Raw genomic sequence first — 12500 nt, 5'->3', positions numbered from 1 at the left:
CACAAGTTGGTGCTTCCTGCAACCACGGTTCCTGTAAACACATTGTAGTGGCGGTCGCCAGATGTCATTCTTGTTGATTAAATAAATGTCTAAAGCCTCTGGTATTCCAGGAGATATGCGTATTGTCTCCTCCATCTACTTCTTTTATTTGTTAATCCCTGTCCAATTTAGCATAAGCTTTTGCTAGCCATAGCCATTCGTTTCCCCTTTTTTGTTGTTCTAGTGTGACATTTAAGTGACCATGGCCTTTGTCTTCTTTTCTTCTATTACTAAATGTCACTTTTATTGGATATCTTTGTATTAATTCCATGTTTCATCATATTTGCTTTCAATCTTAGTATCTTCTTTTGTTTTTGTCGTGTTATGATGCCTAGTTTTTCGTGGCTCTTCTTTCATTGCTACTAGGTCACTTACTTCGAATCCTAGTCGTTTTAGATCTGAATTTCCCCTCAGCAATTGCTATTTTCTTTTGTTGAGTTCAGGTGTAAAATCACTTTATCCACTCTTGCTTCATCAATATATTCAACAATTTTAATGTCATTTGATGCGATATTCTTTAAACTTGGTATTCAAGAGTCATAAAACATTGTTTGTGTTTAAAATGGAGTCTCTCCTTTCTTTAAGTATACTCTCAAGTTTAACTTTTGTTATCTTTTCCATGTTGTCTTTCCTTTGTTTGTTATCTTTTGTTTTAAGTCCTAATTGTTTTTTTATTTCTGCTGGTTCTGCTGGCCACTTTGGATTCCAATTCGATTGAGACTTTGGCTTTATCCCTTGGCATTCTTTTTGTCGCTCCTTCTCCTTATTGTTATCTTCTTTCCATTTTTGTGGCAGACTACGGAAATGGACAGCTTCAGTCAAGCCTTGCAGGGCTCTTTCATCTTCTTCACTGTCCGACATTGATACGTGGACTTGTAGATTTGGTTTCTCCTTTTCGACCTCTGGTTCTTCGCGTTCCACATCTAAGTGTTCATTTTCTGACCATGATTCATGCATCTCTATATAATAGGATGCATCATCAATCTGGCCGTGTGTCTCGTTTGGATCTTCTTTGTCTCTGACTATCTTGCTCTTTTTGGTTGTTGAGTTAGATATTTGATCTTCTCTTCTCAACTTTTCTTTCTTGCCTTCATGTTTCCTCACTCCCTTTTGTTGGTCACTCTTGACCGGATGTTGTCGAGGTGGCGTTTGAAGATTTCGTAAGAACGCCCGGTAACCATGTACTTTCCTTTTCGGTAAGTTCTTTATTTGGTTCGTTTTTGTTTTCTTTTGTTATTTATTGTATTAAAAATTGTTTTTTTTATTTTATTTTTTTAATTTGTGTAATTGTATTACATTTTTACAAAACCTTCGAAAAATTATTTGTCTTACTGTGTCCTAGCTTTTGGTGGAAAGAGTCATCTTTGTTTTATCTTTCCAAGTGTTCATCACATTGTTCAAGATTCAAGGATCGGAAGAATAAAGCTACCCCGTTGCCCATCGTGTGTTCGCCCCGCTTGCCAAGGCATTCCACCAGGTCTCTGCGTCGTAGGTTGCCTTACTTGCTAAGATTTTGGTCGGATGCTGTACTCGCAGTGGGATAGTCCCTGGGCAGGCTAGTCGCAAGTGTCGAGAAGTTTCATTCATTTCACTCTCTCCGTAAAAACGGCAGGTTCAAGAGGGATTCGTCTAAACCTCCTAGATACTGAAGTAGTGAACATAACATCAAACTTCATAGAAAACACAGATGGCCTAGAATACCAACATCTCCTAGCTCAATTTGAAGAACGAAGATCTAAATTGAGACAGGTCGAATTTTATCCAAAACACAAATTCGACTTGATCGTTCTGCAACACAAAATACTGATGAGACAGGAACTAAGGAAAATAAAAGGCCCATACAACGAAGTCGTGAAACAGACTCCAAGGGCGATTAAGCAAAAGTATAAGAACTGGCTTAAGTCACATGCGGCTATCATGATGCAAAATGACTCAGAGAAGATGTTGGCAAAAATGGAGGGGAAAAACTCAGCGGACGTCTGGAAATTGATAAATAATAGTCTGGCACCTCATAATGCCCTACAGTCCATTGCTGTCACTGAGAAAGCATGGGTAGAGTTTTACTCAGCACTATTCTGTAAAGACAAACTAACAACTTCTTGTGACCCACTGGCTGCAACCAAATGGGATCTCGAATTTGAAAGAGAAGACATCTTACTTGTAATGAAGGCTATGCGAGAATCCAGAGCCCCAGGCCCCGATGGCTTAACAAACTATACAATCAAACGTAACCCGGGACTGTGGGCTGCTTTTTGTGTCACTCTATTCAATCGTATTGCCAAGAGCCGCTCTACCCCCAACTCTTGGAAAAGCGCTGTGGTGGTCCCCATCTTCAAAAAGGGGGACCGAACTAATCCTAAAAACTATCGACCTATAGCTCTTCTTGATGTTGTGGGGAAGATCTATGCCACTCTTCTCCAACGTAAAATCCTGAGGTGGGCAAAAGACTCCAACCACATAGACCCTAGACACACAGGGTTTGTAAGAGGTGTAGGTTGTGGCTTAAATCTGCTCTTACTGAACCTTTTAAAGATGAAGGCAATTAGAACCAACTCAAAGATCTATCTGGCCCTGATTGACCTCTCTCAGGTGTTTGATAGTATTAACAGAGAGATGTGGAGAAAATTAGCCAAGTGGAACTGCCTACTTAGCCTAACGGGCGCAATTCGGGAATTGCACACGGAAACGTCCATTAGGGTCCGCCTTGACATGAAAGGTACATTATCTACACAAATCAAGACATATAAGGGCGTGAAACAGGGCTGTCCCTTGGCAGCAACAATATTTAATCTGTTTATATCAGACGCAAAGGATGTATTCTGTGGCGACAACACGTTCCCCCTTAAAATCCATGGATCACCCATTAACTATCTAGTATACACTGACAACCTTGTTTTAATAGATCAGACAACGATACGTCTTCAGCGCAAAATTAATCTTATAGATACTTGCGTAACATCGAATGGGCTGCAAATTAACAGACAAAAAACGGAAATCCTGATTTTGGAAAAACTATCGGGTTTACATGGAAGGGGGTTGAAGTTTAATTGGCATATCACCAATGAGTCAATCCAGCTTGTAAAACACACAACATACTTAGGCATGACAATCAGTGCAAGCAAAAACGATGCACCATGGGCAGAAGTAGCAAAAAGTAGGTGTCGGCAGCTGGCGTGTCAGGCCTGTTTGATTAACAACAAATACAGAAAATGTTCTTTAAAACCGATCATCATGTTTTTCCAACAGAAAGTGGTGCCTAGTCTAATCTATGGAGGTGAAAATGCATTTGTCTGTCCTAATGACTTATGGAATTCACTGGAAAACATCTTTTGGACTCGGGGGCTCAACTTACCGAGGGGCACTGCAACTGTGGGCATACGATACGAACTAGGGCTAATTTCAATACACGCAAGAGTCTCATGGAATCTTTTGAGTCTGTATCGCAAATCGATGTTGAAGATCCAAGCACCACAATTCTCAATTCTGCATATGCCTGACTCTGCGAAAGACTATACCATTCTTTCTAAATAGAAACGGCTTTGTCAATATTTGTTAGGAGAGTATGACATCACTCCTTCAATGCTACTAGAAAATCCAGAGGCAGCTAAGAGGAAGATTTGGAGGCTGGACTGGATTAAGACCTGCGACCTAAGAGCCAAATCCAAAATAATGCAGGAAGTACCGGGTGAGGCTAAAGCCTTTAACCAACGCCACTCCTATTGAACTCGCCTGCCAAACCAGCATGCAAGAGCACTCTACATGCGTTTCAGACTAAATGCATATCGCACAAAAGAATGCATACGTCGTTGGCCAAAGTATGCAAATCTTAACCCCATGTGCCGTTTTTGTAATCTTGCCAGAGAAACGTTAAAACATCTGATTATGTCATGCTTGAGCCTTGAGCATCAAAGAGGTCGTATCTTTGCCCCAGTCATTAACAGTTTTTGTTCAAGGAGCACCAAAGAGTGGTGGAAAACTCTTTTTGAACGATCAAATAGAGCAGTCTTATTTGCTCTGACAAACTTTCTTTATGTCTTAAAAACTCGGTTGGAAGAACAGGAGCCAACCCAACCTAAGTGACTAGAGCTAAATAATAAGGCTTGGTAGCATAAAGGACCTGTCTATTTGCACTGGAGATGCTAAAATGGACTGGTGAAAGATACAAGGAGGGAGGGATGGAAGGAAATGATACAGATACATCTGTTAACCGTTGTCTTGTCTTGTTTTTTTGTTTTTTGTAAAGGTTAAACAAACCAATAAAAATAAAGAATAAAAAAAAAACTGCAGTTATTTGTGACTGCCTGTTTCCTTCTTGCTTTTACTTCGTTTGTCAGGATCTGATATCTGAACCTCAGGAATAATCTGACCAGTTTTTTATTTAGAAATTTTGCCAAGTACCTTCTCACTGTGTTGACCTTCGCTGGGTTGGTTGGAATATCTCTTGTAGTTTTATACTGTTCTGCCAGGTCCAAGGTCGTAATCCAATCCGTCTCTATTAGTCTTTTGTTGACTTTATTGGGGTTTGTGGATAGTTCCTCAGCTGTGGAGTCCAGGTCTTCCAGCGTTTGCTTCTTTTTTGCTGCCCAATTGGACATGATGATGTTCTTTCCGCTCTCCATTTCCATGTTAATGATGTGCAGAATCCTCGATTTTGACTCTGTGATGGCTTTTCTGTAGAGCAACAGTGAGTTTCGTGTCGCCATTGCTGCCAACGATGAGAGGCACAGTTCTGTTCTAATCAGAGTCATGGGTGTAGTTTTCGACAGACCAAGGACATTCTTCCAAAAATAGATCTCTATTTTCTCCCAGATAGATCCTGGTAGCTGTGTCGTAGCATCTGACCCGTATGTTATGCTTGCTGTTACTTTGGACTTGTAAAAGTTGATCACTGGGATCAAGGAGTACTGACCGTGTTTATTGTCGATGGCCTTTGCTTGGGTCGTCAAAGTTTTTATTTTTGCAAACAGTACATCTTGCATGGGCTGTTCCTGTGCTGTGCTGCTTAGCGTCAGTCCCAAGTATTTGAAGACCTCTACTTTTTCTAGGACGGTACCATTGGCAATCCATTTGTTTTTTTCACCTTGTTTTTTCTTTTTTCCCATAACCAAGATCTTGGTCTTTGCTTTATTAATTTCTAAGTTGTTAGTTTCCAGGTATTGTGCCAAGTTGTTAATCTGTCTTGAAGACCCACCAGCGTCAGGTCGAGGAGGATGATATAATCGGCATAGAGAATTCTGGAGACCTTCGCTCCTCCTACTGTGGGTGGAAAAATTCTTAGCTCTTTCTTGGAGTCCGCATAATTAGCTATGTAAGCAGGCACCCCTGCTTCACACCCCTAGCCATTTTTATCTCGTCTGATAGGACCCCCGCTTTGTTCAGTCTGACTCGCATATGGGTCTCTTGATACAGTGCTCGAATAGGCACGATTATTGCTTCTGGACAGGTTTTATTTTCTAGTTCCTTCCACAAACGTTCTCTGCTGACTTGGTCGAACGCTTGCACAAGATCTATTAGTGCTAGATACACTGTGGGGCCGTCCTGAAAGGTTCTTGCTTTTATAGCCCTCACCAGAAGGATGTTTGTTGTGGTCCCCATGTTCTTTGTAAATCCCGATTGGAATGGATTGACCAGCTCTGTAGCTTTTAACCAGTTCTAGAAGGCATCCAAGGCAAAGGATCCAAACACCTTGCCGATCACGTCCAGAAGAGCAATCGGACGATATTGGCACGGATTGTCTCTTGCACCCCTTTTGAAGAATGGAACTACCGTAGCTTTTTTCCATGAGGCTGGTATTTCTCTTGCATTATTACATCTCTTGAAGATTTCACTCATGAGTTGTGCCCAGGTTTCCGGATTTTTCTTCAGTTCTAGATTAGATATACCATCCGGGCGGGGTGCTCTTGAATTTGTCAGTTTCTTAATTTTAGACAAAATGGTTTCCGTGTCACCCGGGATTCCCCAGTGAGACTTCATGCTAGCCGGAGGTTCGCCGATTGATGACGTAGGTAGTTTGTATAGGTTTCTGAAGTGTGAAACCCATTTGGCTTCCCCGACGTTGTTCAGCAGTAAGTCTTCCGTTGTACCGTTGGCATTTCTGATTCGCGACCAGAAATTCTTTGTGTTTTTGCCCTGAATTGCCCGTAGGATGTCCACGCAATCATTTTGGTATAGGGAATATCTTTGTTGTATCAGCCATTGTCAAACATTTACTTCGTTGACTTTGATCTGTGCTCTTTTCTTGTTCTTGGTTTTTATTTTTATAGTGTTCTCCTTTCCCTTTCCTCATTCAAACATGTTTCCTCCCTCCTATTTGTTTTTGACTCTTGTTTAGTTTGTTTATTAACTTGGATTCCATTTTCTTTTGCGCTTTTCCTGCTTGTTGGTTCTTGTTGGTTCTTGTATTTCACATTGTCTTCATTTCCTCTAGTTTTAATTTAATATTGCTGAGAATTCGGTATGGTTGTTGCCTTTGCTCGATTTTCCTCGACTATGCCTAATTTGTTACAATCTGCTTTTTCCACATGGAATGTACACCATGTCTTAGTGGGCTCTTTATCCCTTTGTTCCCAGAGTTTCCTCATCCATTTTATTGTGACATAATAAGGTTTTTTTTCCCTTGGTCACTTCTTGCAAGATCACATATACTCTGTTGCCATATTGCATAGGTTGAGTTGTTCTTCTATTTTCAAAGTAAATGTTTCCATATGTATTAATTTACTGTGTATCATGGCAAGCATAGTCGACATTATCATTAATTGCTTCATAAAGCTTTGTGTAGGGTGCTAATGAAATCGTCATGGCCGCCATGACATTATTATGAATCTGTATGCCGGCGGCTGTTGATAATTGAGTTTTATCCAAGGGTATTGTGTTAGTTTGTCTTTCCTTTGTGTTGGTACTTGTTGCTATTGTTCCCTCCTGTGTCTCCAATTTTTCAGCTTGACCATCCGCCTCGTTCATGGTAGATCCATCATTGTACCTTTTTGTATGGCCCACTGGCTCTTCTCTTGTTGCGTTTTTATGGTAATCATTTTTCCCTTGCAGGTTTTTCTTCGGATCCTCTAATAGTATTTGAGATACTTTTTCCCTTTGATCGTTGTTCACCGTTCTATCCCTAGAGGGGTGTGTAGCACTTGTTTCCGTTGAAGATACTCTTTCATGTGTTGGTTGTTTTTGCCTTCTCTTTAATTTAGTTAGGCCTATTGTATCTGTTGTATCTGTCGGGTCGTTGTTTCCCTGTATTTTATTTTATTGAGTTTTTTTATGTTCCTGTTTTTTCGGAATCCATACTTCGCCAATTTTCATTTTTTCAATGAAGCTTGATCGTCGTTCAATCTGTCTTATCTCCTCCGCAACTGAGACATCATAAAGACTTCCTCATCTTACATTCCATCTCTTCCCAATCAGTGGTGTTGACATGTGAATTCCTTGCAACTGGGGGCTTTTCCCATGTCTAATTGTAGACCTTTGGCCAGTGTTCTGCATCTGTTTCTGTAGTGGTCCACTATCGCATTCTTTATTCTCATCATCGTCAAATTTGTTTTCACTCACCGTTGGATCATCAATTGAATCATTGACTTTATTTCTTGTTTCTTGATCCGTTCCCAAAAACTCTGGGGGAACAGAAGAATCTATGGGCTGTTCTTCATGTGCCTCGGTTACACAGGGCTTGACAGCCTCTTCCCTTTCCTTTTCTATGTCAGTTTTGCTCACCCTGGGTGTGTTACTGCCTGTATTCCTTGTTTTCCCAGATTCATGTGATGAGTTTGTTGTTCCCTTTCCTGGTGAGCGGCTTTTGTTGCTTGTGTTACTTTCAATACTATCCAACTGTTGTCTCTCATTCCTCTAAGTTACTTCCAGCCATCTCAGTCGTTGGTTTACTGTTGGTTCTTTTATAAATGTTGCTGGTGTTTTCACTTGCGCTTGTCGTCTTCTTGCTTATACGTTTATTTCCTTTTGAGTTGTTCATTTCCTTCATATTTTTGTGCGCGTTGTTTAAAGTCTCGCTTATTACTTTGTCCGCTTTCACAACGTCAGGTTTAACAAGCTCTGTATGAACACTAGTGTTGCTAATCTTATATTCGCTTGTTTGTTTCGCGTCTACTCCATGTTCAGAATCTGACTGAGGTGTGGTCCGGGATTCGGTCTGGAAAGCTACCGGCACTAGGAGCGTTGGAGTCTTCCGTTGCCATGCTTTGCGCCACCCCCCCCCTTGCATTTTGCTCCCTGGGCGCTCTGGATGCTTCAGTGCGGGCTGCTCACTAAAGGAGTTTAGCTCCAGCAGCTAGATCTGCATCGGTTATCGAGTTCTGGATCTATAGGCACGTCTGCTCGTCCAGTCCAGACTCTCTGCACGGTAGGCAGTTCTCTCACATTCTTTGTACCGCGTACTTTCACTGCGCCGCTTTCCCAAGCATTCCCCCCACTTACTTGATCTGCTGATTTCTGTTCGTGAGGCGCTGGCTGGCTGGCCTTTGCTCTTCGCTTCTTAGATGTTGATTCAAACGTTTCTGCTTCGGCCTCTGCACCTTCTCTCGGCGGGGGTTCGCTCTAGTGCTTGGGCTGCAAGCCATATCCATACACAAGGTCACTCCAGGCATTCCTGGAATATGACTGGAGTAAGACTGGACTCTTGCCCGGACTCACATTCATACATGCATACAATCCTTGCATACACACAAACAATGCTTTTCTTCGTACCTGTTTCCCTGTAACCCGCTCAGGCCCTACCCTGTCTACGCCTCCACATCTCACAGGCCATTTAGTCAAACAAAGGAAAGCTAATCATTGGAGGCGTGGGCCAACTAAATATTGAGTTCAGCAGTTAAGCCTTTAGCATCCACAAAGGGGGTCTATTGATATCATACCCTGGGCAGGTGTTTGTCGTCTGCACGTTTGCTGATGCTGCAGTCACATTAACGACTATTTTCGCACCTCGCAAAATGGTGTATTTACTTACTTTTAAAGTTTAAAAGTTATGTTTAAAGTAAGTAAGTGACTTCACTGGTCTATGAGGTGAGAAATGTGACCACGTCTTCCCGTCTGTGCCTGGGATGGGCCTCACAGTAGAGTGATGACAGTAATGTCTGGTCCCCTTCAAGGCTTGTGCTGGGTCACGTGTACAAAGACACATGACACATGATGTCGTTAAGCTAATAAAAGGGCTGCACGGCTCCCCATACAGTAGTTGAAAACCTAACTCACTGACTCCTGTATGCATCCAGACTGAGAGTGCGGGAGCGGGCCCGACCCGATCCGGTGACCCACAACAATGGCGACAAGGGTTTAAGAAGCTCACATGCAGCCTGACCATGCCAGAGCGCACAGCTGGGAGCACCCACCATGCGGTACTCCACACTCATGTGTCGGATCCAGTCCGACGACTGTCAGCCGTGCTGATGAGGTCCCGAGGTGCTCGGGTTCTCGCCGCTGGAGTCCCCAGTGCGGGATTGCAAGCACCACCTGAAATATGTCAGGGGCAGTCCTGATGGCTGCTGGTTCGCCACTGAGATGCCGTGGTGCACGGGCGCCCAGCCGCTGGAACCCCCAGCGCAGGCTTCATTGTACCGACCACAAGGGCCGGGGCAGTGCTGTCGACCGCCGGTCAGCCGGCGAGCTTTGTGTGCAATGATTATCCCAGGGTGCACAGGAGCAGCAGCAGGAGGCACAGAACCCACAAACGTGGGACCAGCGCCCGCCGCATGAACGGAGGCAGAGAGGAACGGCACGGCTGCCGCCGCAGACATGAAAGAAGACTCCCAGTAGGCAATGAGGAGCATAGGAGAACGTAGCTGCCAGGTAACATCGCTCCGGCCGCGGCCCTCGTCAAAGAGGACAGACAGAATACCATGGCCCCAGTAATGAAATCAGTTCCCGCCAACGGAGCGCATGAGAAGAAAAGCGTTGCCTCACTAAAGAAGCGGCATGCTGCCGCAAGCAGGCGACACAAGTCAAGCACTTCTGCCTGGGGGAGACTACAAGGAGCACCACCACACCTGCCACAAAAAAGCAACCACAACTGATGCGGCCCCCGGTATCCACAGCATGAACTAGAAAACGACCATCTTCTCCTGAACTAAGAGAAGTTCTATTACCTAACAGTGCATAGTCCAGAAACCCATGGTGTGACTTTTGAAAACTGATCCCACATGTAACAAGCTGATTAAACTGGTCACAGGAAAAGTTGGGATCTTGCATGTGTTACATGCTTAAACAAGACCCAGCAAGATCAGTGTTCCTTCAGATCTAAAGTGTTCAAATGGACTCAGTAAAAGGGCACGTCAGTAACATCACATCTTCCTGGAATGATAAAGGGTTCCTGTGTACGTACCATGCCCAGTGCTTAGGGCATGGTACTAGAAGTTCTAGATATATGTGCAAATAAGGTAGGTAGTTTAGTTTAGTTTAGTTTGTTTATTTGTAAAGTGCGTCCGAACCTTCAGGTAGCTGGGCGCATAGTCATGTGCACAGCATAGTTCCAAATCGTTACACGAACATCAAAATACAGCAGACAGAGCAGGTAAGGGTATAATGTGTCCAATTGTGCTGGGGGAATAATAATATTTTAAGGAACAGGCCTGCGTGGCTGGTGGTCTGTGGCTAATCCTTAAGCCATAGAAAATGTGTAAAGTGTATAGGAACCACTTGCACTTCGCGCTTGGCCTGCAATATTTGCCTGCTGTATATGTAAATGCAGTTGCATAAAAAGGAGTCCTTAAATGAAATATTAGGAATTCTTGAAGATGTTTTTTGTGAGTTTAATCTTTCGCAGTATATCTTGCAATGAAAGAGCCAACATGTGTTTCGACTCTGAGTCTTTTTCAAGGCTGCATATGCATTGGTTACAATCATTTATGCATAGAAAGGTTAAATGTTTGATTAACATTAATAGTTTCATACAAATCAACCAAACATAAATATCATTACAGATAAGTAAATACAGTTTATTAATACATACTAGAGGACAGGGTTATGATAAGTCGTACGCATGTTATCCGGGGCCGGTAACAGTTGCAGGGGACCCTGTGTAGCATCCCATAGATGCAGGCCTGGTTGTGGGGGACCCTGGCACACTATTTAAAGGGTGCATGTATTCGTGCCCAGGGAGCATGCACAGGTAGCTATTTCTAGCAGTTTTTCTTTGCGTGGGGGCATGTCAGGGGCATTCCAGCTGCGACTTGTTCTTTGCACGAGCAGTTCCATGAACACACAGAGCGTGCTGTAAGAAACCAAAGGGTGTTTCACCCGCTAGTCCTCAGGGCCTTGTCATCCAGGTGGCCAGGACACGACAACGCTTTTGGATCCAGTTCCTGGGGTTGGACCAGTATCAGAGGATCACCTGGGTGAGGGGTCTTCAGGGAGTGGGGGTGAAGCAACCGAAACTGAAACGCGGTATTCTCCTCTTTCCCATACACCTAACCCATCCGATTTTTTTGTGTTCTCTGAATTCCCAACTCCCCACCCCTTTCTACACAAACACTGGGCCAAGGAAGAGGGGGACTGTGACTAAAGAGGCTAACGCTTACATGTTGCATTAAACATGTCCCACTAATCGGGTCAGGCAAAGTCAGGCACTTGACGCTAAGTGCATACATCTGATACCAATTAGCTCTCCTCACACAGATAAAAGGCGGAAGATAGAGACAGGCTCTGAGCAAGGTGGAACATGAGCAAGAGCAGAACCTCCGGGGCGAAGGCGAACCTACTGGAGAAGAGCGACGGGCCGAGGGACAAGAGCAACGGGTGAACATGGATCTGCTAAGATCGGTTTTAGATGCTCGCCATTTGCTTTGAAGAGAGTGATTTTGTTTTTTGGCATTCCTCAGGTGGGTCATGAACCATTTTGGGGATGGTCCTTTGTGTGAGGATGTGGGCATGAGGGAGTGAGAAAATCAGTGAGTCTTTAAGCCAGGAGTCGAAGGAATCGATGGTTAAGGGGCATTCGCAGGGCAGCGTTTCCCAGGGACAGAGAAGCAGGGCTTCGGCTAGGTTGGGAAAGAACTTGACTTTGTTCCAGCATTTGAGATCAGGAGTGGGGAGCGGGGGAGCTGTAGGAGATGGGGCAGGTGTGTGGATAGAGAAAGGGATGGCAAAGTGGTCGGTCCAGATGAGTGGTTTGGGACAGCAAATATAAACCAGGTAATGGGAGCTGAAGATTGCATCAAGGGTGTGCACACCTGAGTGGGTTGGACCAGTGGTATGTTGGGAGAGGTTTAGCGCATCAAGACTGTCAGCCAGCGGATGAGTCATGGGGTTGTTGGGAATATTGGACAAGATATTGAAGTCTCCTAGGAGTGTGAGAGATGGGTGATTTACTGTGTCTGTTGTGTGCGTGGGATGCCAGCTCTGTCTTTTCTGCGGGTGGGAACCTGTGCTGTTGTTGCCTGTGCTGAACCTACTGTGGGAGGACAGCTTGCAATGCACTGTGTCTGTTGTGTGCATGGGTGCCTGCTCTATCTTTT

The sequence above is a fragment of the Ambystoma mexicanum genome, chromosome 11 (assembly GCF_040938575.1).
Source record: "Ambystoma mexicanum isolate Mex_15411 chromosome 11, UKY_AmexF1_1, whole genome shotgun sequence".
NCBI classification, from domain to species: Eukaryota; Metazoa; Chordata; class Amphibia; order Caudata; family Ambystomatidae; genus Ambystoma; species Ambystoma mexicanum.
This window is presented reverse-complemented; position numbering follows the sequence as displayed.